The following is a 26621-nucleotide window of genomic DNA, read 5'->3' on the forward strand; positions in this document are numbered from 1 at the left end:
TTTTAAACATGATGGGATTAAAATGGTTTCAAAGAAAGCATACTATTGATGCTTCATCTTGTGTTTGATAAACATTTACATGGTCATTACGTCCTATGGTTGAGATAATGCATCATATCTCAATAATGCTTCTCTAGTAAGTGAAAACTCCACAAACAAGATTTAAGATATACAGAGTATTGCCTTTGTTTCTATAACATGATGTTGAATATCAAACCCTCAAGTCACCCTTGTGTTATAACTGAACTCTTCGTCTTGTTTCTTCAAGGGGCTGGATTTATATTCAGAAGTACTCTGTTTTGATTTGTAACTATTGAGAAATACTCTCTCTGTTTCTTAATTCTTACATTGTGAATCATCGGTAGCAAGCATGAGAGCAAGCATGGAGAGAAAGAACCACGATGAGCGAATTGTAATTCAAATCCAAAGAAAAATCACGCCCAAAATTATGGAACAGAGAGAAATTTTAATGGGACGGAGAGTATGATACCGCCACGATTAAGACTGAGGAGTGACCAAGCTAAGGCGCTAGTTCCAGAAACCCGTTCACGCGTGGGATATCAGTTCAATTACGTTGCGCGTCAACTCTCGTTTGTTCCGATCGATCCCGTTGCACGCGTGGGCGTACGCAGCTGTTGTTTGTTAGCCGCCCCGTGCTAACTCTGTAAACGCACGGGAGTGTATATATGCTTGCAGAGTCCTTATTGTACTCCTACCTTGGACTCATACGTGCAGTTGAGTATTAGGACTGTGTGGTGGCGGTAACTATCTTCTATAAATATAGCTATAGCCACCTGTATGATCATACCATATCGACCGATCTTCTTCCTCGCCGGGTGCCGGCCAGCTAGCAACCATGAAGCTTCTTCCGGCCGCCGCTGTTTGCTGCATTGTCCTCGTCCTCCTTTGCGATGGTATGCATGCATTATGCACTACTGCCCTCCTTGCCCTTCCTTAGATCGATATTTGATATTGCCTTGCTAGCTGCCTACTTTGCTCTTCTTTTAGATCGATGTAATTTATGCTGCGTTGCTAGCTACAGTAGTGCTATTTCAATCTTTCACAAAAGAAGTACTATTTCGATCTGGTCAATCTCGTCAAGGGATCGTTCATGTTCTGCATCCATGTACCCAACTGACATGACCATGTGTATACGTGTATAACAGCTGCTCGTGTGGAGGCCCGAGGCACGCCTTCGGCTCAGGGGTCAAGGAACCAGTGGACCAGCATGTTCGTCTTCGGCGATGACTTCGCCGACAACGGCAATCTCCCCAAGCTGAAGCGCGGCCAGACTCCATCTGAATCCATCCGGTAAGACACCACCCGTCAGTGGAGCTATCCCTACGGCTCATATCTTAGCTCTCGGGGACCAACCCCTGTTCCGACAGGACGCTTCTCCAACTATCACATTCAATCAGATTTCATCGGTACGCTATACTCAGATTCCTAGCTAGCAAATTTAATTTCTAGATTTCTGATGGCTAATGTTTACTCCTAAATCCTAATACATATGGTTTTGTTCTTGCAGCAAGGCTCTTGGGCCTCACTGAAGCCCCTCCGGCGTACGTGCTCACCCCAGATCAATCCTGCGATCCATCCGGGATGACCTTTGCTTTTGGTGGCGCTGGCGTGCACACGGTGTCGAAGAGTGCGCCAACCCTCGACGCACAGGTCAACATGTTCGCAAGCCTAGTTAACGACGGGGTCATCTCCAAGGACCAGCTCCACCGCTCCGTCGCGCTCGTCGCCATCTCCGGCAACGACTACCTCAGCGGCGCCGATGTCGACCACGCCCACTTGAGTAGCTTCAGCGACGTGAGTAATATCAGATCGAGTACCTCACACGTACAAACATAAATATATCCACCTTACTAATCAACTTCTCCTGCAGATGAATACCTACATTGCGGGCGTGACCTCTGAGATCGTGAAGAACGTGGAACGGCTGCAGAGGCTCGGCCTGAGGAAGGTGATCGTGAACAACCTGCACCCCATCGGCTGCACGCCTCTGCAATCCAGCTCCAGCAACTACACCTCCTGCGACCTTCTCGGCAACTACGGCGCAGCTCTGCACAACAGCAACCTGGAAAGGCTAATGGGTAGGAAGAACAACGCCCACATACTAGACCTCTACACCGCCTTCACCGACATCGTCAACCACGCCTCCCGTAAGTGTCTATTCATGAACGCATGTGATTTCAACATCTGAAATTGCATCTGATCATATATGCAAATTCCTTGTGCATATATATATATGCAGGTGGACTGTCCGATGATGCCAAGAAGTTCAACCGCAATTTGGCCCCGTGCTGTGCTAGCGCTTACGATAACGGGTACTGTGGGCAGCGCAGCCCTTCAGGGGAGCGCCTCTACGAACTATGCGAGAATCCCGACAAGTTCTTCTACTGGGACGAGATGCACCCGACGAATGCTGGATGGAAGGCCGTGATGAAGGCGCTAGAAGAGCCTTTGAAGGAGTTCCTTGATCGAGAATATGTTCCTTGATCTTCAACAGCCACACGACACAATGGATGATGCCTATTTTTGGGCGCGGTAGCTTTAGTTGCTAAGTTTTTTTTTGAGGAAATTAGTTGCTAATTTTGTGCGTTATCTTTTTAGGATATACGGAGTAATATATAGCTTTAAAGTGTTTTTGGAAGAAACTTGTTAGTTTTAGACTTTTTGTTGATCCGTAGTGCTCTTTACGTATACAAATGAGTGGAATATGCACTGATTTCTTAGGGCATCTACAATGCAGACTCTAACAGCAGGTGCTAGGGAATAAATCCCGGCCATTTTCCTTGAATCCCGATCGATCGGTGGAAATTTGGTTGCGTCGACGCCTAAGTTTGAGTCGGCGCTCCAGTTTTTCTTTCCGTGTGCGTTTGTTTCCACTATAGCCGGACGCTACCGTGGACGCTAGAAAAGAAGGAGCTGGAGAGAATCGCATGGATCTTGGTACAGCATAATCCAACATATTTATACGAGCGCTTGGGGATTTCGCGTTGGACAAAACGGACGCTATCGTTCCTATTTAATTTATGCACAAGCGTCCATATGTTGCGTTCAGCGTTGCAAGCACGCACTCTTGAGCAAGTGCTAGGTATTTAATCCTTAAATTTTGTTCCTTAAGAGTCTAACTTAAGCGCTTGTGGTTGTACATGCCCTTATTGTCATATCCTTGTCTTGGTGAGATTTGAATTGGCTGAAATCCAAGATGCATGTATTGATTGTTATATGTCCTTGAGGAGGGCGTAATTCCTCGCTGTGATGCACGTCCACATATCTTCTTAGCCTGTTTTCGGAGCTGGAACTCAGCTTTGATGCGCCGACATAGTTTCTACATGGATGATTCTTAAGTTCCTCTAAATATTTAAAACGATATCATTGATAGTTAACTTTTCAAAAATTTCTCTACTAATCAATATACGCTAGCTGAATATAATAGTGCGTTGATACATAATAGTATTTCCGTCCATGAAAGAATATCAAATATTTTTCTAAATTCGAATGTATCCAGGGAGGTGCAGGGGTCGGGGCTGCAGCCGCTGGGGACAGCATCTTTGCTGCAGCATCAGCCCAGGACAGGAGACGAGCTGGAGGCAGGGCAGCCGGCTCCGGCAGTGCCGCCTCCACAGGCGGAGGGGCACGCTGGGTCCCTGCGCCGCGAGGAATCGGTGACCGGGCAGTCGGCACAAGCAGTACCGCCTCCACGGGCGGACGGCCACGCTACATCTCGGGCGGATGGAGGCGTCAGCACGCAGGCGTCGACACCCTCCTCGCCTAGGGGTGTGTCTTCGCCGCGGCCGAGCCCGTTGCAGGCGGCTGCACCGCCATCTACCCCTGCTTCGGAGGTCTCTACACCCGCCTCGACTGCGTCTTCACCACGCTCGAGTTCTCCCTCACCAGTCGCCACCTTGTAGCAGCCTCCTTCCGCTTGCCCCCCACCGGTTATTCAGCCAACGGTGAGGAGGAGTGGGAGGTACGCACTTGCTGAGGATGGGACGGGGGCACAGACGAGGACGTGATGCCGAGAGCCATGCGACGCAAGGCGGAGAAGAACCTCGACAAGGTAGGTATTAAACAACCAATCAATTCTTTTACATCTTTTTCTTTTTCAGATTCTCGTATTTCTTCCAATTTGAGTAATCTAGGTGTTTCGATAGGTAGTAGGTCGGATGAGATTTCGGTTTCGGCTAATGTGTTAAGACGGATGGAGCATGACTGTTTAATGGTTGTTCCTAAAGTTTCCACTGGGCTTGAAACTACCATTCCAGATGATGATGATGATGACATCCTAGATGGTCAGCTTCTGTCGGCTATAGTGGGAAATATTACAGAAGTTGATTTGGAACACTCGGAGCTTAGTTCATTGTATGATCTAAAGGTGTCTGCACATGGTTCTCGATCTTTGGCTGAAAAGAAATCTCGTAGATATGGCAAGGGTAACAATATACGCTAACTGAATATAATAGTGCGTTGATACATAATAGTATTTCCATCCATGATAGAATATCGAATTTTTGTCTAAATTTGGATGTATCTATACACTAACTTGCGATACTTTTTTTATGCACGTATGAAATAACAAACTCCTATTGGGTATCGAAATGCTTTGTAGTTACCCTCTCGTTTAGGGTTTAGTGCTCCGGAGGCGGCGGCGTCGCCCTCGTGAGATTCTCGCGCCCGATCCCTTCCAGCTCCGTCTCGGGGGTTCGTCTTCCCGATGCACGTGGCTTGAGGTGATCTAGGGTTTTGTCTCGCTCAAGATGGCGGAGGAGATGGGTAAAGCTCTGGCTGGTTTTTCGGGGGTTCAGGAGGAGGAAATTGATGACATGCTGAGTCACCTGGAGTTGAACGACGACGAGCTCGATGATGTCGTCGTCGACGTGGAGGCATCAGAGGAATTTCAGAAATCGGCGAGATGTCTAGCAATTGGTAAGGTGCAAACTAACCGAACTTTTAGTGCCGAGGCCCTTTTTGAGAAGATGAAGAGAATCTGGAACCTGGCTAGAGAGCCGATCTGCCGCGAAGCGGGTGAAAACCTATTCATCTTTCATATGCATTGCCTCGTAGATTGGAAAAAAGTAGTTAATCAAGGTCCTTGGGGGCGACCCTAGCTAGCGAACGAGCGCTGCCTTCAACCCGAGCGATCGTTTTTATCGTTTCCGAAAACGGATTTCCGGGCGATTGTGCTGTTTCCATTTCTGGACGCACGTGACGCGGGGCAAAATTAAACAGCAGAGAAAAGGAGTCAAACCCAGGACCTCCTGGCGAGCCCGGGCGGGCCAAACAGTGGGGACAACCAACTAGGCTATCAGTTGTTTGTGTCATCTACGTAGACGTACCTCTATTTATACTAAAATTAAACACGGCTGAGATAACAAAAGAAAACACGGTCTAAACTAAAAAAATCCAGATAGCAAACCATGAAACTAGCATCCATGTTGATATATATTGACAATTTTTTATTAGCTTAAAATTTATCAACCCCTTTGCCCGTTATTTATCAACGGTAAATGTGAAAAATTATCGATCCGAAAAAGTAATTTAATTTAGAATATTATGAGGATATTTTTAGCTCACAATTTATCAACCACTGTGCTTATTATTTACCAACGGTAAAATATAAAAAGTTATCAACCCAAAAAAACTAATTTCATTTAGAATACTTTTGAGGATATGTTTAGCTCATAATTTATCAACCCCTATGTTTGTTATTTAGCAATGGTAAATGTAAAGAGTTATCAATCCGAAAATCTAAACTCATTTATAATATATTAAAAACATGTTTAACTCTCAAATTTATCAACCCCTCCGCCCGTTATTCATCAACGCTAAAATGTGAAAAGTTATCGATCCGAAAAGTTAATGTAATTTAGAATATATTGGGAATATTTTTGGCTTACAATTTATCAACCGTTATGCCTATTATTTATCAAAGGTAAATGTGAATACTTATCGACCCGAAAACCTAATTTTATTTAGAATATTTTTGGGAATATTTTTATCTCATAATTTATCAACCCCTCTATTCGTTATTTAGCAATGGCAAATGTGAAGAGTTATCAACCCGAAAAGTTAGTTTTATTTAAAATATTTTAGAAATATTTTAGCTCACAATTTATCAACCCCTCTACCCATTATTTATCAACGCTAAAACTGAAAAGTTACCTACCCAAAATCTAATTAAGTTGAAAGTGATATTTATTTGAGTTGCAAGTGTACTTATTTGAGTTGCAGGTGGTAGTTCATTTGAGTTGCAAGTAGTTCTCCCACCCGTTATTTTTTCCCTCTTAAAAACCACTAGCCCAAAAAATGGAATTAAAAAATAGTCCAAATAACATGAATTTTTATATACAAAAGTAACGACAATATGGAAAAAAATAATACTGAATTTTTAAAAGGAAATTGTACAAAGGGAATTGAAAAAATTTGCATTGCTAGGTAAAATTTGGAATAAATTTACGGAATCAAAAATACTGATACAAATGAAAAAATCACAAAAAGAAATTCGCGGAAAAAAAAAGTTCATATTTTTATGTTTATAACATATACAGTCGATAGTACAAAAACAATCTGTTTCTATTCCTAACAAAAACCATTGGTTGGTCGGCTGGTTTGCCCAGCAGGCGCGTGATGGCCAGGAGGTTGTCGGTTCGAATCTCCCCAGGGCAGTTATCTTTTTCCGGCGCGGGGGGTCTCGGATCGAATACGACGTGGGCGGGTTTCGCAGTAGAAACTGTTCGCTCGATCGCTACAAAGGGAGCTCTACAGGAAGCAGATTCTGGTGGGCGGGTTTCGCAGTAGAAACTGTTCGCTCGATCGCTACAAAGGGAGCTCTACAGGAAGCAGATTCTGGTGGATGATCTTGCTAGAAGGATTGGTAACGTGAAAGAAGTCCAGATGACTCCAAAATTATTCTTTGAAGGAAATTATGTTTGCATAAGGGTTAGAATTCAGATAACTAAGCCATTGCCTCGATTTGTCTCTCTTACTCTACCGGAGGGTAGGAGACGGCTAGCGGTGAAGTATGAAAAGGTTCCTTTTTTCTGTAGACGGTGTGGTCTGATTGGTCACAATCACGAGGAGTGCGCGGGGGGTCTCGGATCGAATACGACGTGGGCGGGTTTCGCAGTAGAAACTGTTCGCTCCAGCGCTCGATCGCTACAAAGGGAGCTCTACAGGAAGCAGATTCTGGTGGATGATCTTGCTAGAAGGATTGGTAACGTGAAAGAAGTCCAGATGACTCCAAAATTATTCTTTGAAGGAAATTATGTTTGCATAAGGGTTAGAATTCAGATAACTAAGCCATTGCCTCGATTTGTCTCTCTTACTCTACCGGAGGGTAGGAGACGGCTAGCGGTGAAGTATGAAAAGGTTCCTTTTTTCTGTAGACGGTGTGGTCTGATTGGTCACAATCACGAGGAGTGTGGAGATGGGGTTTGGGAGGAGAAATAGTTGCAATACGGATCTTGGATGTTGGTGACGCGCAGAGTAAATCAAAGTTTGCCGAACCATCAATTTGGTCCACGAACATTGTCTCGAGGTGGCTGGTCAGGTAGAGCTGTGAGTAATGGAGGAAGTGCTAGGAAGAGGACGTCGGAAGATGCATCTCTGGATGAGGATGGTGACCAGACTAAGGACACGACTTCTAGTCCTTCGAAACCGGTTCCTACTGATGAACTATCGGATAATGACATTGAGGATCCTTCCAAAGGAGCTCGTAAACAATTGGATATGTCCGGAGAGGACGTCGATGAAGGAGTTGAGCAGATGGATCTAGGGGTTGGAGAAGGTCTTGGCACTGATACGTCTCCGACGTATCGATAATTTCTTATGTTCTATGCCATATTATTGATGATACCTACATGTTTTATGCACACTTTATGTCATATTCGTGCATTTTCCGGAACTAACCTATTAACAAGATGCCGAAGTGCCGCTTCTCGTTTTCTCGCTGTTTTTGGTTTCAGAAATCCTAGTAACTAAATATTCTCGGAATTGGACGAAACGAAGACCCAGGGCCCTATTTTTCCACGGAGCTTCCAGAAGACCGAAGAACACACGAAGTGGGGCCACGAGGTGGCCAAACTATAGGGCGGCGCGGCCCAAGCCCTGGCCGCGCCGACCTATAGCGTGGGCCCCTCGTTAGCCCCCCGACTCTGCCCTTCCGCCTACTTAAAGCCTCCGTCGCGAAAACCCTGAGGCGAAAAACCACGATACGGAAAACCTTCCAGAGCCGCCGCCATCGCGAAGCCAAGATCTGGGGGACAGGAGTCTCTGTTCCGGCACCCTGCCGGAGCGGGGAAGTGCCCCCGGAAGGCTTCTCCATCGACACCGCTGCCATCTCCACCGCCATCTTCATCACCGCTGCTGCTCCCATGAGGAGGGAGTAGTTCTCCATCGAGGCTCGGGGCTGTACCGGTAGCTATGTGGTTCATCTCTCTCCTATGTGCTTCAATACAATAATCTCATGAGCTGCCTTACATGATTGAGATTCATATGATGATGCTTGTAATCTAGATGTCATTATGCTAGTCAAGTGAGTTTTACCTATGTGATCTCCGGAGACTCCTTGTCCCACGTGTGTAAAGGTGACGAGTGTGTGCACCGTGTGGGTCTCTTAGGCTATATTTCACAGAATACTTATTCACTCGTTGAATGGCATAGTGAGGTGCTTATTTATATCTCTTTATGATTGCAATATGTTTGTATCACAATTTATCTATGTGCTACTCTAGCAATGTTATTAAAGTAGTTTTATTCCTCCCGCACGTGTGCAAAGGTGACAAGTGTGTGCACCGTGTTAGTACTTGGTTTATGCTATGATCATGATCTCTTGTAGATTGCGAAGTTAACTATTGCTATGATAATATTGATGTGATCTATTCCTCCTACATATGCATGAAGGTGACGAGTGTGCATGCTATGCTAGTACTTGGTTTAGTCTTTTGATCTATCTTACACTAAAGGTTACTAAAATATGAGCATTATTGTGGAGCTTGTTAACTCCGGCATTGAGGGTTCGTGTAATCCTACGCAATGTGTTCATCATCCAACAAGAGTGTAGAGTATGCATTTATCTGTTCTGTTACGTGATCAATGTTGAGAGTGTCCACTAGTGAAAGTCTAATCCCTAGGCCTTGTTCCTAAATATCGCTATCGCTGCTTGTTTACTCGTTTTACCGCGTTACTACTGCTGCGTTACTAATGCTTGTTTACTCGTCCCGGGCAAAGCACCGTTCCGGTGCCGTTGCTACTACTTATTCATACCACCTGTATTTCACTATCTCTTCGCCGAACTAGTGCACCTATTAGGTGTGTTGGGGACACAAGAGACTTCTTGCTTTGTGGTTGCAGGGTTGCATGAGAGGGATATCTTTGACCTCTTCCTCCCCGAGATCGATAAACCTTGGGTGATCCACTTAAGGGAAACTTGCTGCTCGTTCTACAAACCTCTGCTCTTGGAGGCCCAACACTGTCTACAAGAATAGAAGCTCCCGTAGACATCAAGCACTTTTCTGGCGCCGTTGCCGGGGAGGAAAGGTAAACGGCACACACACACCGGCAACCCCGGCAACTAAGCACTTTTCTGGCGCCGTTGCCGGGGAGGAAAGGTAAAAAGGCACTCATACTACGGTCTCAGGTAAAGTATTTTTCTGGCGCCGTCGTGTGTGTGCTCGAAGCTATTTCCTTTAGATCCTGCAATTGCATCTTTTTGTTTCTTGTTTACACTAGTTTGGCATAATGGACAACAATGAGCTTCTTATTCTATTTCCTGATTTAAAACATGGATTGTTTGATGCGAAAATTAAAAAACCTATGGAATCTTATTTGCATGCTCGGTAGTAATATTAGTATGAACGCTTTGAACACCATTGTTGATAATAATATAGAAAGTTCTAAGCTTGGGGAAGCTGGTTTTCATGATATTTTTAGTCCCCCAAGCATTGAGGAGAAAATTTTCTTTGATGATACTTTGCCTCCTATTTGTGATGATAATAATAGTAGTCTTTTGGTGCCTCCTACTATGGAGAGTAAATTTTGTTGTGATTATACTATGCCTCCTACACTTGATGAGAATAATAATGATAGCTACTTTGTTGAATTTGCTCCCACTACAACTAATAAAATTGATTATGCCTATGTGGAGAGTAATAATTTTATGCATGAGACTCATGATAAGAATGCTTTATGTGATAGTTATATTGTTGAGTTTTCTCATGTTGCTACTGAAGTTATTATGAGAGAGGAAAATATGGTTGTAGAAATTTTCATGTTACTAAAACACCTCTCTATGTGCTGAAATTTTTGAAGCTACACTTATTTTATCTTCCTATGCTTGTTACTTTGCTCTTCATGAACTTGTTTATTTACAAGATTCCTTTGCATAGGAAGCATGTTAGACTTAAATATGTTTTGAATTTGTCTCTTGATGCTCTCTTTTGTTTCAAATACTATTTCTTGCAAGTGCATCATTAAAACTGCTGAGCCCATCTTAACGGCTATAAAGAAAGAACTTCTTGGGAGATAACCCATGTGTTATTTTGCTACAGTACTTTGTTTTATATTTGTGTCTTGGAAGTTGTTTACTACTGTAGCAACCTCTCCTTATCTTAGTTTTATGTTTTGTTGTGCCAAGTAAAGTCTTTGATAGTAAAGTAAGTACTAGATTTGGATTACTGCGCAGTTCCAGCATTTCTTTGCTGTCACGAATCTGGGTCTACCTCCCTGTAGGTAGCTCAGAAAATTAAGCCAATTTACGTGCATGATCCTCAGATATGTACGCAACTTTCATTCAATTTGGGCATTTTCATTTGAGCAAGTCTGGTGTCCTAATAAAATCCATCTTTACGTACTCGTTCTGTTTTGACAGATTCTGCCTTTTATTTCGCATTGCCTCTTTTGCTATGTTGGATGAATTTCTTTGATCCATTAATGTCCAAGTAGCTTTATGCAATGTCCAGAAGTGTTAAGAATGATTGTGTCACCTCTGAACATGTTAATTTTTATTATGCACTAACCCTCTAATGAGTTGTTTCGAGTTTGGTGTGGAGGAAGTTTTCAAGGGTCAAGAGAGGAGTATGATGCAATATGATCAAGGAGAGTGAAAGCTCTAAGCTTGGGGATGCCCCGGTGGTTCACCCCTGCATATATTAAGAAGACTCAAGCGTCTAAGCTTGGGGATGCCCAAGGCATCCCCTTCTTCATCGACAACATTATCAGGTTCCTCCCCTGAAACTATATTTTTATTCGGCCACATCTTATGTACTTTGCTTGGAGCGTCGGCTTGTTTTTGTTTTTTGTTTTGTTTGAATAAAATGGATCCTAGCATTCACTTTATGGGAGAGAGACACGCTCCGCTGTTGCATATGGACAAATATGTCCTTAGGCTCTACTCATAGTATTCATGGCGAAGTTTCTTCTTCGTTAAATTGTTATATGGTTGGAATTGGAAAATGCTACATGTAGTAAATTGCTATAATGTCTTGGATAATTTGATACTTGGCAATTGTTGTGCTCATGTTTAAGCTCTTGCATCATATACTTTGCACCCATTAATGAAGAAATACTTAGAGTTTGCTAATTTGGTTTGCATATTTGGTTTCTCTAGAGTCTAGATAACATCTAGTATTGAGTTTTGAACAACAAGGAAGACGGTATGGAGTCTTATAATGTTTACCATATGTCTTTTATGTGAGTTTTGCTGTACCGTTCATCCTTGTGTTTGTTTCAAATAACCTTGCTAGCCTAAACCTTGTATCGAGAGGGAATACTTCTCATGCATCCAAAATACTTGAGCCAACCACTATGCCATTTGTGTCCACCATACCTACCTACTACATGGTATTTATCCGCCATTCCAAAGTAAATTGCTTGAGTGCTACCTTTAAAATTCCATCATTCACCTTTGCAATATATAGCTCATGGGACAAATAGCTTAAAAACTATTGTAGTATTGAATATGTACTTATGCACTTTATCTCTTATTAAGTTGCTTGTTGAGCGATAACCATGTTTCTGGGGACGCCATCAACTATTCTTTGTTGGATATCATGTAAGTTGCTATGCATGTCCGTCTTGTCTGAAGCAAGAGAGATCTACCACCTTCATGGTTGGAGCATGCATGTTGTTAAAGAAGAACTTTGGGCCGCTAACTAAAGCCATGATTCATGGTGGAAGTTTCAGTTTTGGACACATATCCTCAATCTCATATGAGAATAATAATTGTTGCCACATGCTTATGCATTAAAGAGGAGTCCATTATCTGTTGTCTATGTTGTCCCGGTATGGATGTCTAAGTTGAGAATAATCAAAAGCGAGAAATCCAAAATGCGAGCTTTCTCCTTAGACCTTTGTACCGGCGGCATGGAGGTACCCCATTGTGACACTTGGTCAAAACATGTGCATTGAAAAGATCCGGTAGTCCAAGTTAATTAGGACAAGGTGCGGGCACTATTAGTATACTATGCATGAGACTTGCAACTTGTAAGATATAACTTTCATAACCCATATGCTTTATTACTACCGTTGACAAAATTGTTTCATGTTTTCAAAATAAAAGCTCTAGCACAAATATAGCAATCGATGCTTTCCTCTTTGAAGGACCATTCTCTTTACTTTTATGTTGAGTCAGTTCACCTATTTCTCTCCACCTCAAGAAGCAAACACTTGTGTGAACCGTGCATTGATTCCTACATACTTGCATATTGTACTTGTTATATTACTCTATTATGACAAGTATCTATGAGATATACATGTTACAAGTTGAAAGCAACCGCTGAAATTTAATCTTCCTTTGTGTTGCTTCAATGCCTTTACTTTGATTTATTGCTTTATGATTTAACTCTTATGCAAGACTTATTAATACTTGTCTTGAAGTACTATTCATGAAAAGTCTTTGCTATATGATTCACCTGTTTACTCATGTCATCACCATTGTTTTGATCGCTGCATCCACTACATATGTTTACAAATAGTATGATCAAGGTTATGATGGCATATCACTTCAGAAATTATCTTTGTTATCGTTTTACCGCTCGGGACGAGCAGAACTAAGCTTGGGGATGCTTGATACGTCTCCGACGTATCGATAATTTCTTATGTTCTATGCCATATTATTGATGATACCTACATGTTTTATGCACACTTTATGTCATATTCGTGCATTTTCTGGAACTAACCTATTAACAAGATGCCGAAGTGCCGGTTCCCGTTTTCTCGCTGTTTTTGGTTTCGGAAATCCTAGTAACGAAATATTCTCGGAATTGGACGAAACGAAGACCCGGGGTCCTATTTTTCCACGGAGCTTCCGGAAGACCGAAGAACACACGAAGTGGGGCCACGAGGTGGCCAAACTATAGGGCGGCGCGGCCCAAGCCCCGGCCGCGCCGACCTATAGCGTGGGCCCCTCGTTAGCCCCCGACTCTGCCCTTCCGCCTACTTAAAGCCTCCGTCGCGAAAACCCCGAGGCGAAAAACCACGATACGGAAAACCTTCCGGAGCCGCCGCCATCGCGAAGCCAAGATCCGGGGGACAGGAGTCTCCGTTCCGGCACCCTGCCGGAGCGGGGAAGTGCCCCGGAAGGCTTCTCCATCGACACCGCTGCCATCTCCACCGCCATCTTCATCACCGCTGCTGCTCCCATGAGGAGGGAGTAGTTCTCCATCGAGGCTCGGGGCTGTACCGGTAGCTATGTGGTTCATCTCTCTCCTATGTGCTTCAATACAATAATCTCATGAGCTGCCTTACATGATTGAGATTCATATGATGATGCTTGTAATCTAGATGTCATTATGCTAGTCAAGTGAGTTTTACCTATGTGATCTCCGGAGACTCCTTGTCCCACGTGTGTAAAGGTGACGAGTGTGTGCACCGTGTGGGTCTCTTAGGCTATATTTCACGTAATACTTATTCACCGTTGAATGGCATAGTGAGGTGCTTATTTATATCTCTTTATGATTGCAATGTGTTTGTATCACAATTTATCTATGTGCTACTCTAGCAATGTTATTAAAGTAGTTTTATTCCTCCCGCACGTGTGCAAAGGTGACGAGTGTGTGCACCGTGTTAGTACTTGGTTTATGCTATGATCATGATCTCTTGTAGATTGCGAAGTTAACTATTGCTATGATAATATTGATGTGATCTATTCCTCCTACATATGCATGAAGGTGACAGTGTGCATGCTATGCTAGTACTTGGTTTAGTCTTTTGATCTATCTTACACTAAAGGTTACTAAAATATGAGCATTATTGTGGAGCTTGTTAACTCCGGCATTGAGGGTTCGTGTAATCCTACGCAATGTGTTCATCATCCAACAAGAGTGTAGAGTATGCATTTATCTCGTTCGTTACGTGATCAATGTTGAGAGTGTCCACTAGTGAAAGTCTAATCCCTAGGCCTTGTTCCTAAATATCGCTATCGCTGCTTGTTTACTTGTTTTACTCGCGTTACTACTGCTGCGTTACTACTGCTTGTTTACCGTCCCGGGCAAAGCACTCGTTCGGTGCCGTTGCTACTACTTATTCATACCACCTGTATTTCACTATCTCTTCGCCGAACTAGTGCACCTATTAGGTGTGTTGGGGACACAAGAGACTTCTTGCTTTGTGCTTGCAGGGTTGCATGAGAGGGATATCTTTGACCTCTTCCTCCCTGAGATCGATAAACATTGGGTGATCCACTTAAGGGAAACTTGCTGCTGTTCTACAAACCTCTGCTCTTGGAGGCCCAACACTGTCTACAAGAATAGAAGCTCCCGTAGACATCAGGCACCACACCACCGCCACCTCCAGCGTATGTTAAAAATAAGGAGAAGAAACAACGAAAAGGAGATGAGACCGGGAAACAATTGGCATCATCGGTGGCCACCCTTGAGGAGGACTGCCGGGCCTAATGTGTACCCTAGGCTGGAACTGTTGGGGAGAAGGGCAACCCGCGACAATCAGAGAGCTTGATTGTCTAATAAACACATACAAACCCTGCATTATTTTTGTTTGTGAGACTAGACAGAGTGAAGAAAGAATGAGAAATTTGCGTTTTCGGCTTGGTATGGATGGCTTCTATACAGTTAAGGGTGATCGAAGAGGAGGAGGGTTGGCTATCTATTGGCAGGAGGGGATTACAATTGAACTTCTGTCATTTAGCACGAGGCACATTGATGTTCATGTCAGTGGAAGCAGGTATGCCAGTAGATGGAGGGCGACATTCATCTATGGTGAGCCAAAACCGACGGATCGTCATTCTATATGGACAAAACTTCGACAACTAAAAAATAGATCATCGGAACCTTGGCTTATGATGGGCGACTTTAATGAAGCGATGTGGCAGGAGGAACACTTCTCGAGGCGGAAGAGATCCGAGCGTTTGATGGCGGAGTTCAGAGAAGCCCTCTCGGATTGTAACCTCCATGATATTGGGTGTATTGGCACGGCGTGGACTTTTGATAACAAGCAAAAAGGTTATAGGAACGTTAAAGTACCACTAGATCGAGCAGTGGCTTCACCGGAGTGGTCGTTGCAGTTCCCTAATACTAGATTACGGCACATTATCTCATCAAGATCAGACCATCTACCTCTGTTGTTAACTGAAGATGATTCTGCTGAATTCAGTCCAGGGAACTATATGCGTAGATATGAAGTATTCTGGGAGCGGGAACCGTCCCTTGCTTCGGCGGTGGAGGAGGCGTGGTCCAGAAGGATCCCTTCTCAGGATTTGGGGGGTATAAGCTATACTCTCAAGGATATTATGATGAGTCTATATAGGTGGAAGGCTGCTAATATAAAATCGTTGCCTAAAGAAATTGATAAAAGGCGGATTTTGATGGAAGAATTGTTGTCTCGGAGGGACAGCGACAGTGAGGCTGAAAAAACAAGGTTAGCTCGAGAGATGGACGAACTTTTGTACTGGGAAGAAATAGCATGGATGCAACGTTCCAGAGTTGCATGGCTGAAGGAAGGGGACATGAATACCAAATATTTTCATCGGCAGGCTTCTAAAAGGAATCGGAAAAATAAAATACAAATTCCGAGGAGATCTGATGGCTCTTTCACTCAGGACAAGGAGGAGATGGAATCAATGGCAACTTCTTTTTATCAGAATCTGTATACTCGAGATGACATTGTTGATCCTAATATAATTATTTAGGAGGTGCAAAATTGTGTTGATGATTACATGAATGAAGGCTTGTGCAAGGCCTTTTCAGAGGAGGAGATTACCGACACGTTATTCCAAATTGGTCCTTTAAAGGCTCCAGGGCCAGACGGATTTCCTGCACATTTTCTGCAACGCAATTGAGGGCTCGTTCGGGATGAAGTGGTCAAGGCAGTACAATTTTTTTTGCTACAGGAGTAATGCCATCTGAGGTTGATGAAACATCCATTGTTATGATTCCAAAAAAGAAGGAACCACAAGATCTAAAGGATTTTAGACCTATAAGTTTATGCAATGTTATTTATAAAGTTGTCTCAAAGTGTCTGGCTAATAGACTTCGACCTCTTCTTCAAGGTATTATAGCTCCTGAGCAAAGCGCCTTTGTACCAGGGAGGTTAATCACAGACAATGTCCTGATCGCTTTTGAGTGCATTCATTCTATACAGTCTTGTTCGGTAGCAAGATCAAAATTCTGTGTGTATAAGTTGGATATGGCCAAAGCTTATGATCACGTTGATTGGAGGTTTTTGGTAGGAGTTTTAGTGAAGATGGGCTTTCATATTCAATAGATACAGTGGGTGATGACGTGTGTCACAACTGTAAGCTACTCGGTTTGCTTTAACGGAAATATGTTGGACTCCTTCTTCCCCACGCGAGTTCTATGCCAAGGTGATCCTTTATCGCCATATTTATTTCTATTTGTTGCTGATGGTTTCTCTACCTTGATGAAAAAGCACATTCAGTCTGGGGATTTGCAGGAGTTATATATATCTAGGTGTGCTCCAGGGATCTCTCATCTCCTATTCGCAGATGATTGCCTTCTTTTCTTTGAAGGGTCGGTGGAATAAGCTCACACCGTCAAAGCTACCCTGGATGATTATGAACGAGGGACTGGACAATTGGTTAGTCTGGGCAAGTGTTCGATTCTTTATGGGAAACAGTGCAATGATGGCATACAGGCTGATATTAAGAACATTTTAAAATATGAAAATGAAGTTTTTGAGGAGAAGTACTTAGGGCTCCTAGTGCCTGAAGGAGGTATGAAGGGGAATAAATTTAAACTAATGAAAGGAAGGTTTTCCCGCCGAGCAAGTGATTGGAATGAGAAATATATGTCAAGTGGTGCTAAATTTACAGACTGGACTGTAGAAAAGGTAGTACATACTGAGTACCTGGAGGATATGTTTCATCTTCCTCTTTCACAGCAAGCTTATGCAGAGTTTCAGTCAATGGAATCATTATGTCAAACAACTCTCAGAACAATACATGCAGGTAACAAAGATACTTGGACATATATTTGGGGCAATGCAAAATTCTCTTCTCAAGATGCATACAAGGCTATGATTGGATATTCACCAGCGCCTAAGATTTTCTCTTTAATCTGGAAGTCTTCTTGTCAAGCAAAACATAAGTTCTTCTTTTGGCTATTACTTCATGATAGATTAAACACAAGAAATCTTCTGAGAAGAAAGAAGCTCCAGCTGCCATCTTATCAGTGTGCGATCAGTAACTGTGATGAAGAAGAAACGCTTGTCCATCTTTTCTGGGCATGCCCTTTTGCAGATCAGTGTTGGAATTTTGTATGTCCCCAGAGGGATAGAAGATTATCAATTTTAGAGGCGTTTGAAGATATGATAACAAAAATAAACCAACCCTTTGCTATGGAAATTGTCATACTTTCAGCTTGGGGCATTTGGATTGTCAGAAATAACAAGGTCTTCAAGGATCAGAATGCTATCTTCAACAGTTGGAAAGCAATATATATACAGGAGCTAAAACTTTTAGAACATAGAATGAAGAAAAAGCATATTATAGCTCTTAAAGAGTGGATTCAATCACAGTTTTAGTTTTTTTTCTTTTTTTGAGAGTTTCTCACTCTCTTTTGTACAATCTTTGTAAATATACTATTATATAAATAAAAATTGCAGTGGGCATTCCCACTGTTTTACCCTCAAAAAAAAAGTGGTGCTAAAGAGAATCTCATTAAATAAGTTCTGCAATCCCAAACGACTTATGCAATGGGAGTGTTTAAATTCCCTACTAGCGTGACTGATGAGTTGGCCAAAATTATAAGAGATTTTTGGTGGGGAGATGAGGAAAATAAAAGGAAAATGCATTGGATGTCCTGGGAGAAAATGACAAGGCCAAAATCTCAAGGTGGTATTGGCTTCTGAGATCTGAGAGTGTTCAACCAGGCCTTGTTGGCAAGACAAGCTTTGCGTCTCATTCAATTTCCTGATAGTTTGTGTGCTAGGATCTTAAAGGCAAAGTATTACCCTTCGGCACATCTGTTGGACATAGCATTTATTAAAAACGCTTCTCAAACCTAGCAAGGTATAGAACATGGACTAGAGTTGTTGAAGAAAGGGGCTATATGGCGCATTGGCTCATGTACAAGTGTGAGAATTTTCAGAGATAATTGGCTACCACGCCTAGATCAGCCAAAACTGAATGGTAGAAGAGGAAATGCTAGGATGAGATGGGTGGCCGATCTCATAGACCCTTACACAAGGACGTGGAATGAAGGGCTGGTTAGAGAATGTTGTCTGGCCATTGATGTTGATGCAATCCTTGCGATCAAGCTACCATCAAGGAATTGCGATGATTTTGTTTCTTGGCTGCCTGAAAGGAACGGAATCTTTACTGTAAGGTCAGCATACCGCTTGGGGTTACAACCGGCGATTGAAGGCCTAAGTGGTGGACAAAGTAGTGCTGAACCTGAGGGTGACCGGGGTATCTGGAATCTAGTGCGGCATGCTAAAGTACCTCAGAAGCTCTGTGTGTTTGCGTGGAGGGCAGCTACCTCGACCTTGGCAGTGCGTGTTGGCTTACACCATCGGATGACTAAGGTTTATCCTACATGCACTATTTGTGGTGCGGCTGATGAGGATGAACACCACGCTCTTGTCACATTTACACTAGCGCGTGCGCTGCGGAAAGGCATGCGAGATTGTTGGTCCTTGCCACCGGAGGAAGCTTTCCTATGCAAAGGTACTGAATGGCTTTTGTCTCTACTCAATAGGTCCCCTCAAAATTCTCGAGCTCAAATCATTTTCCTGCCATGGCGAGTGTGGCATCATAGCAATAATATTGTCCATGGTGATGGGAAGGCTTCGATAGCGGCTTCAATCACTTATTTAAGGAACTATTTTGATAGCTTTATGAGTGCTTCACATGCAATATCGGACACTAAAGGCAAGCTTCCAATGTCAAGTGATAATTCTAATAGATCTGCGGATTCGTCGATGGTGTGTCGATGGATAGCTCCAGGAGTTGGATTCTTGAAAGCAAATGTTGACGCTGGTTGGGATTCAGTAACCAAGAAGGGTGGTATTGGTATTATAGTGAGGGATCACAGAGGCGGTATTGTTTCTTCAGCATGGAGGTTCCTTCCCCGATGTACTAGCGCAGAAGAAGCTGAAGTAACTGCGTGTGTTGAGGGTCTGAACTTCCTCATCCAACTTCAGTGTACTTCTGCGGTGGTTGAAACGGACTGCTCGAGAGTAGTCGAAGTTATGAACAGTAAGCGAATGGATCGCTCGGCCAGCTGGTTATTATATGCTGAGGGTCAAGAACTTCTAAATCTCCATCAGGATTTTTTGGTTTCTAAAGTAGGCCGTTTGTGTAATAGGGTGGCACACGGCTTAGCTATGCTAGGTAAACGAGCTGGTTCTAGTTCTTTGACAAGATCTGCCCCTGCTGAGGTGTTGGACTTGATCAAGGAGGAGTGTAGTTTTAGTGGAGTTATCTCCTCTAGGACGTAGTTTTCTTCTGATCCCTGTTGTAACCATTCTGTGACCTTGGTGCAGCAAGTTTCTGACGCACTCTTTTCCTTACCAGGGTACCTAAGGGGACTGGAAGGTTTTTAATGAGGCGGCTTGCTTGTGTTATATATTAATGGTTCATCTTAAAAAAAAGAAATAACAAACTCCTATTTCAGAGATATATCAGTGGCGAGGCTCTCCGTAGGGCGAGGTCTGGCTCCCGCCCTACCTTGGCCCGCGACGAATTTTTCTTAACACTACACAGAGTATGTATCGATCCACTATTAGCCTTACATTGGCATCGATAGGCTTCTTTTTAAGGGGCAGCATCGATTGGCTTGGGGCTATCCTCTGCCTGTTGGGCGGTGCGCCGTGAGTTCTAGCTCCTAGGCCAGAACCAGAACCGATCGAGAGGGTTGCATTTGGATCTTCGGCTCATGCATGCCTAGTTGGGCAAGGATTTGTACCTGGCTCGGTTACTGCCTACAAGTGCTAGAACTAGGTTTTTGGCTCGTTTGGCTTGCTATTGGCTAAGATTATTATCACGAGTTCATCTTTAGTTACCTCCACTCCAGCACTAAACACCATTTTTCTCGTTCTTTCGCAAGAAAACACACCACTTTTCTTGTACTCCCTCTGATTCATATTACTTGACACTAGTATCGATGTATCTAGAACTAAAATGTGTCTAGATATATTTATATTAGATGTAACTAATATGAATCGGAGGGAGTATCTTGCAGACGGAAGCAAGATTTTGTCTAACATTTTGTATTCTTAGAGTTCGTCCAACCTTAAATTTCTTATTGACATATCACCTCGGCGGCGGCTGGTCCTTCCGCCGGTATGCCCTGTGTTATCGCCAGTGGTGACCTCCCCTCGCTCGGGATCTAGGTTCGACCCCCTGGATGATTTCTCATACGTGGATGAAGAGATCTCGGTGGCGGAGGAGGTGGCTTGGCGAGGTTTGGAAGATGATCCGCGTGTTCTCCCGCTCGAGCGCTGTCGAGGGTGCTCCTCGGCAATGCCCTCCGATAGGTGCTTAGGGTTGATGGAATCCTGCAAGCTGACACGAGACATCGGTACACAGACAAGCGGGGAGAGCGATTTACCCAGGTTCGGGGCCCTCGATGAGGTAAAACCCTTACGTCCTGCCTGTCTGTTCTTGATTATGATGAAAACAGGTTACAATGGGGTGCCGAATAGTTTGGCTGAGATCTCGTCGAGATAGCTAATTGCTAGGGTAACCTAGTTCTAAACTTCTGTTGGCTAAGATTGCTAAGATTGATTGTGTCCCTCGATAGCCCCTCTCCTGGCCTTTATATAGGTGGCCAGGTCTCGAGAGGTCTATCTGAGTACGAGTTGGTTTACAGTAGATCTATCTCTAATCTTTCCTTGTTTGGCTTCCTCCATGTCTTTTACTCCAAGTAATCTTCCGTCGCACCGTCCTAGTGGCCCATCTTGCCATCGGGTACCTTCATGGGCCTCCAGTTGGACCGTGCAGGGTAGAGCAACAGTAGTTACCCGAAGGGTAATGCCCACGTCAGTAGCCCCCGAGTGTCTAGCCGAATGTAGTTCGGGTAGAGACTAGAGCATGTCTTCTTCCGAAGTCCTTCTCCTCGATCATTCTTGCGTTTCTTCTATCTTCTATTTTCTATCGGGTGTGCGTCAGCGCTCCCGATGGGAGTAGCCCCCGAGTCTAGGTACGGATGCTTGCAATCCGTGTGTAGACTCAAGTTGTACCACTCGAATATTTTCTTCTGCCGAAGCTTTTTCCTGCAAGTCTTTGTAGTCCATCCGATACATTTTCTTTATGCAAGGGACAACGAATAACGTGCCCAACTTTTGTTGGTTAACTGCCGATGGCAAAACAACGTTACCCTACACAGAATCAAGTCCCCGGGCATGATCCTGGAGTGCGAAAAAAGTTTTATCGGGTGCGCATTCAGCGCTCCCGATGGGAGTGTATCCCCCGAGTCTGAGCACGGGCACTTACGTCCGGGTGCAGACTCGAGTCACGTTTTTCCTTCGAGTCTTTATTCTATCGGGTGCGCGTCCGCGCTCCCGATGGGAGTAGCCCCCGAGCCTAGGTGCGGATGCTCGCAATCCGTGCGTAGGCTCAAGTTGATCATCCGACATTTTCTTATCTCTTCGTATGCAATCATTCCCCATGACGTCATCGATGACGTTTTTCTGTCCCCTTGATTTTAACTGATAAGACGCGACCTGCCAGCCCTGTTCTCGAGCAATTCCTGCTCCTCTTTACACGGTTAGTGAGGCACCTCCTCGATTTCCGCAACCATTCACTGGAGAAAAGGCCCATTAACAATACGAAGCCTTTCTTAAGTTCCCCAAGAGATAGAAATTCCTAGCATTCTCCTTCATTCATCCCTTCGCTGTTCTTCTTCTTCTCCTGTTCACAACCGCTCGCGCCGCCACCACTGTCGTTCCAATTTCTCCCAGATCTCACAATGGTGAAGAAGAAGAACCCTAGCGTCGCCGCCAGTTCCACGAGCGGCGGTGCCGCCGCCAAATCCTCCTCGATTCTTTCGAAGGCGCCGCTGGCGCTCCTCCCCCAGCTCCGGCGCCGCCGGCGCCACCAAGTTCAGCAGCCAGGCCCGGAGATTGGACAGCTTCTACCGTCACCAAGCGTGACGAAAAAAGATCTCGAAGCCTAGGATTGATCTCCTCTGATGAGGGGAACGTGATCTTTCCAGGTGCGATTTCTTGACCTAATCCCCCTGCCGGTTTTACCGTGATGTTCTTATCGTTCTTATACCGAGGCCTTTCGCTTCCCGTCCACGAATTCCTCCTCCATCTCTTGCGAACTTACGAAATCCAACTATGGCAACTCACTCCCAACTCAATCCTCCACGTTGTTGTGTTTATCACCCTCTGCGAAGCATATCTGGGTGTTGAGCCTCATTTTGGGTTGTGGAGAAAGATCTTCTATGTAAAAAGATACAGCAGTAGTAACGGATTTTTTGTCACCGGAGGAGTGGGATTTGTAGCTCGTTCGGATGTCAATTACTTCAATTTCCCAATGAGAGAGTCCGTGCAAGGGTGGAGATTGAAGTGGTTCTATATCAAGGATTCCTTATCACCCGAATCTCAGCTTCCCTGCTTTGTCGATGCCCTTGAAGCCAAGCCTAAGAATTCCTGGAAGAATGTTCTTTCTCCCGACGAAAAAGTAACAGCCGACGAACTATTTGCTAGATTTCTTCGGATCAAAGAAGCTGATGGCCAAACCATGGTTGGTACTGAGGTAGCGGCAGTGTTTCTGAAACGTCGAATCCAACCAATCATGGCTAGAATTCACCCAATGTGGTTGTATTCGGGTCCAAAGGATGAGACCAGAATTAACGCTGCCGAACTGTCGGAAAAAGAACTGCTCGATGAAGTCCGTCGCCTCACTTTCTTCAGCCAAGAAGACTCGATCCCATTGATGTCTCCGTATACTCCTTTTGATGCCGATCATCCACCACCAGAGGTAATTTCCCTCCTCAGACTCTTGTTATGCTGCTATTTACTTAACCGACATGATTCTCATTCGTCTTTTCTTCTACAGACCCTCGTAGCTTCCGGGGACTTTCATAACTTGCCAAATGATACTTCCGAAGGAAGAGGCTCTTCAGAACCCGTTGACTCTCGTACTGTTGAGCGTACAAACCCAACAAGCGATCACGATGACCCGATAGACTCTGAAACTTCTCACACCAATCTCCCCCCATCAGCCGATGATACTTGCGACACAGAGGGATCAGTGCGTGATGATGACGCTGATCACGATGCCTTTGTTAATGCAGCTGCGGAGGAGACCATGGCTCCACCTACGAAGAGATCAATCGGCGGTTTTGCAGATGAAGATGATCTCCTTGATATGTAAGTGTTTTTCTTCTTTTTACCATTTTCAGCTCCTTGGTCTTTTCACATTTTTCTCATAACTTGGTCGATCAAACCTTTCTTGTAGTGATGATGCTTTCATTGAGCCTCCTCCTAAGAGGGCCAGGTCTGATGCTGTCTCGCCGGCCGCCGCAGCTTCCGAAGCTTCGGCTCCTAAAGCGGCTCCCACGGCGCAAGCATCGACTGCCTCCTCCCTTTCCAAAGGGAAAGATGCTCCTGCTGCTGCCACAGCTCCTCCTTCTGTAAGTCTTTGTCGAATCTAACAAGAATCTTTTGGGTCGTGCCTTTGCCTAATGATCTTTGTAAAACATTCCCTTTCTTCAAGGATCTACGAGGTGTGATATCCTCTTTAGAGGCCTTCGCCTCTCAATTCACCTCTCTGGAGGCGGACAAAATTCGGCTGCAGGAGGAGGCTAAGTCTTCCTCTTCAAAGTTGGATGGCGCCATCAAAAAGGCTGCCATAGCTCGCCAGGAGGTCGACTCCCTGAAAGAAGAGCTGAACAAGCTGAAGGAGAGGCTGAAGGAGGAGGAAGCTCGGGCGGCAGAAAAGGATGAACTCCTCCGTCAATCTGCCTTGGCCCTGCTTGGTAAGTTCCTACATCTCTTGTAGATTCACCACTTTTTATGGATCTGTTTCTTCGTCAACGATTTCCTTTAATTTCTTTGCAGAAGCCGCCAGCATCCCTGCTACTGCCTTGGACAAAGTTCCAGGCAACTCCCCGGCAAATGGTGTGTCAATGGTTCTCGCCACCCACCCGCTTACCCGGGAGCTGCTTGACAAGGGAAAGGGTGCTCTGGCGCGGATGCATTCGATGATATTCCCCAAGGCCAAGCAGGAGAAAACTCTGGGGCAGCTGATTGACGTCTTCGCAGTCGACACCAAGGAGGTCATCGAGGTATTCAAGCGCACCTCACGTACCTATGGTGCCCTCCTTGCCTTCCAACTTATGATGGGTTACGGCTTTAAGGATGACACCGAAAAATGACTAAGGAGCTGCCGAAAGAGAAAGATGGGCGACTTGTTAACTTAAGCGCCTTTACAGCATCCGCCCGTACTTGTGCTCGCCAGCTCTTGATTTAGTTTCGTCGGGAAAGGCATCGACTGGCCCCAGTCTGTCGACTCAGACTCAGGCTCCTTGATTGTTGTAACAATTTTATCCTTGAGCTAGTATGAAACATTATTCTGTTGCGAGAACTTAAGTTTGTAATGAACACTGTGCTGGCAATGTTGCCGACACACTTTTGTCATAATATCTTCATTTGCACTTCTCATGATAGGAATTTCTTGTACCTCTCCCGATGGGAGTTACGTTGGATGCTTGATTTGTCCATAACTATCAACCTTTTGACGCTGTTGCCTGCAGGTTTTCCCGGTGCCCTCGTTTGTTGATGACTCTTCGGGCGTTCTTCCCGAAGGTGATCGGGTCCAACGAATGAAGGATCGGATCACGCGGATGGAGAAGGACTCGCGCAGCACTTACGCCTTGGCTGCGATTGTCAACAAGAAGAGAGAGTTGCAGCCGACGTAGATCGGTATGCTCTTCTCGAGCTACATAAGGCTACCGAGAGCTTGAACTGTGAGTCCTTTGATCTCTGCGCCCTTTGATTGATGGAATCTTATCCGAACCTTTGTTTACTTCTGTGCCGATCATAGCTCGAATCGTGCGAGAGGAGAACAAGCGGATTCACGAACGTGTGAATGCATTGACCCGGCTATCCTCATCCGAAGAGATTTTCTGGCGGGAGCACTCGAAGGCTTCGGCTGTCGCGCAATTTCAAGATCGGGTTCAGCAGGTCCATCACTTTTTTGACAAGTGCTACAAGGCTATGAGGATGGTTTGGAAGACAATTTTCCCTTTGAACACAGTTCCCCCAACTCTCCTTGCTTTGATGTCTGAATTTGGTAACGCCAAGAAGGTCCGAGAGTTGGTACGCGCGCAAGTTTTTGCAGGGGCCAGGTTTACACTTGCCCTTGTTCTTGCCCGTTATCCTTCGGCGAGTTTGCTTGTCGATTGCCAACGCTACTCGGAGACTTGGAGGCGCTGTACCCGAAGGTATTGTTGCCTGCCAACATAGTTGTCGACAGACTCGAGGAAGACTCAAGGGTACCTGAAGAAAGAGGAACTCCGCAAGGGTGATTTCAGGGATTTAATGTCCGTTTTGTAAATAGAGAATTTGGCTACTTTATCCAAGTGTTTGGATTATGTAATGATGCCTTCTTATTCGGTAGATACATGCATATGTACTTTTACCATGTTATTGCCGTTGGCAAGTTTTGAGCGAATCTTAGTTGCCCGTTTAAATGTATGTATATTGGTTGGTTAGCAAATCATGTGAGTGATCAGCTCGTGTTGCAGGTCTTGCTAAACCTGTTGTATGCGCAACTTTGCTTTCAACCGTTTTAAATTTCGACAGGCACTCCCAAATATTTCGGGTGTAGTGATTACTGCCGATGAGCCCGTTGTTCTTTGATATTTCCATAAGTGAAATATCGAACGTGGGTTGTTGTTTATGTGTATTTCCAAACTCTTGCTATTTACGGCACTCGTAGAGGCATCTATAGCAGAGGGAAAGGTCAACGTCGTTTTAGCACTCGTAGAGGCTTTTTTGGGAGCATGATCTTCTGCCTCGTACTATTTTTACATAGTGATGGGGCTTTAGAAGTTTGGTAGTTACTGCAATGCTTAACAAAGAATCGAAGCTTGAGTTCTTATTAATAAGGTAAGCACGATGCTAGAGGGCGAAAAGGAGAAGGCCCTGTTTATAATAAAGGAAAAAAGAAAATAAGGCTAGTA

The 26621-nt window shown here is 44.5% G+C and overlaps 1 pseudogene; it reads left to right on the top strand.

The window, feature by feature from the left end:
* The first annotated feature begins 856 nt into the window (after window positions 1-856).
* LOC124684499 lies at window positions 857-2505 on the top strand (annotated as a pseudogene).
* Window positions 2506-26621: the final 24116 nt, after the last annotated feature.

The sequence above is a fragment of the Lolium rigidum genome, chromosome 1 (assembly GCF_022539505.1).
Source record: "Lolium rigidum isolate FL_2022 chromosome 1, APGP_CSIRO_Lrig_0.1, whole genome shotgun sequence".
Taxonomy (NCBI): Eukaryota; Viridiplantae; Streptophyta; class Magnoliopsida; order Poales; family Poaceae; genus Lolium; species Lolium rigidum.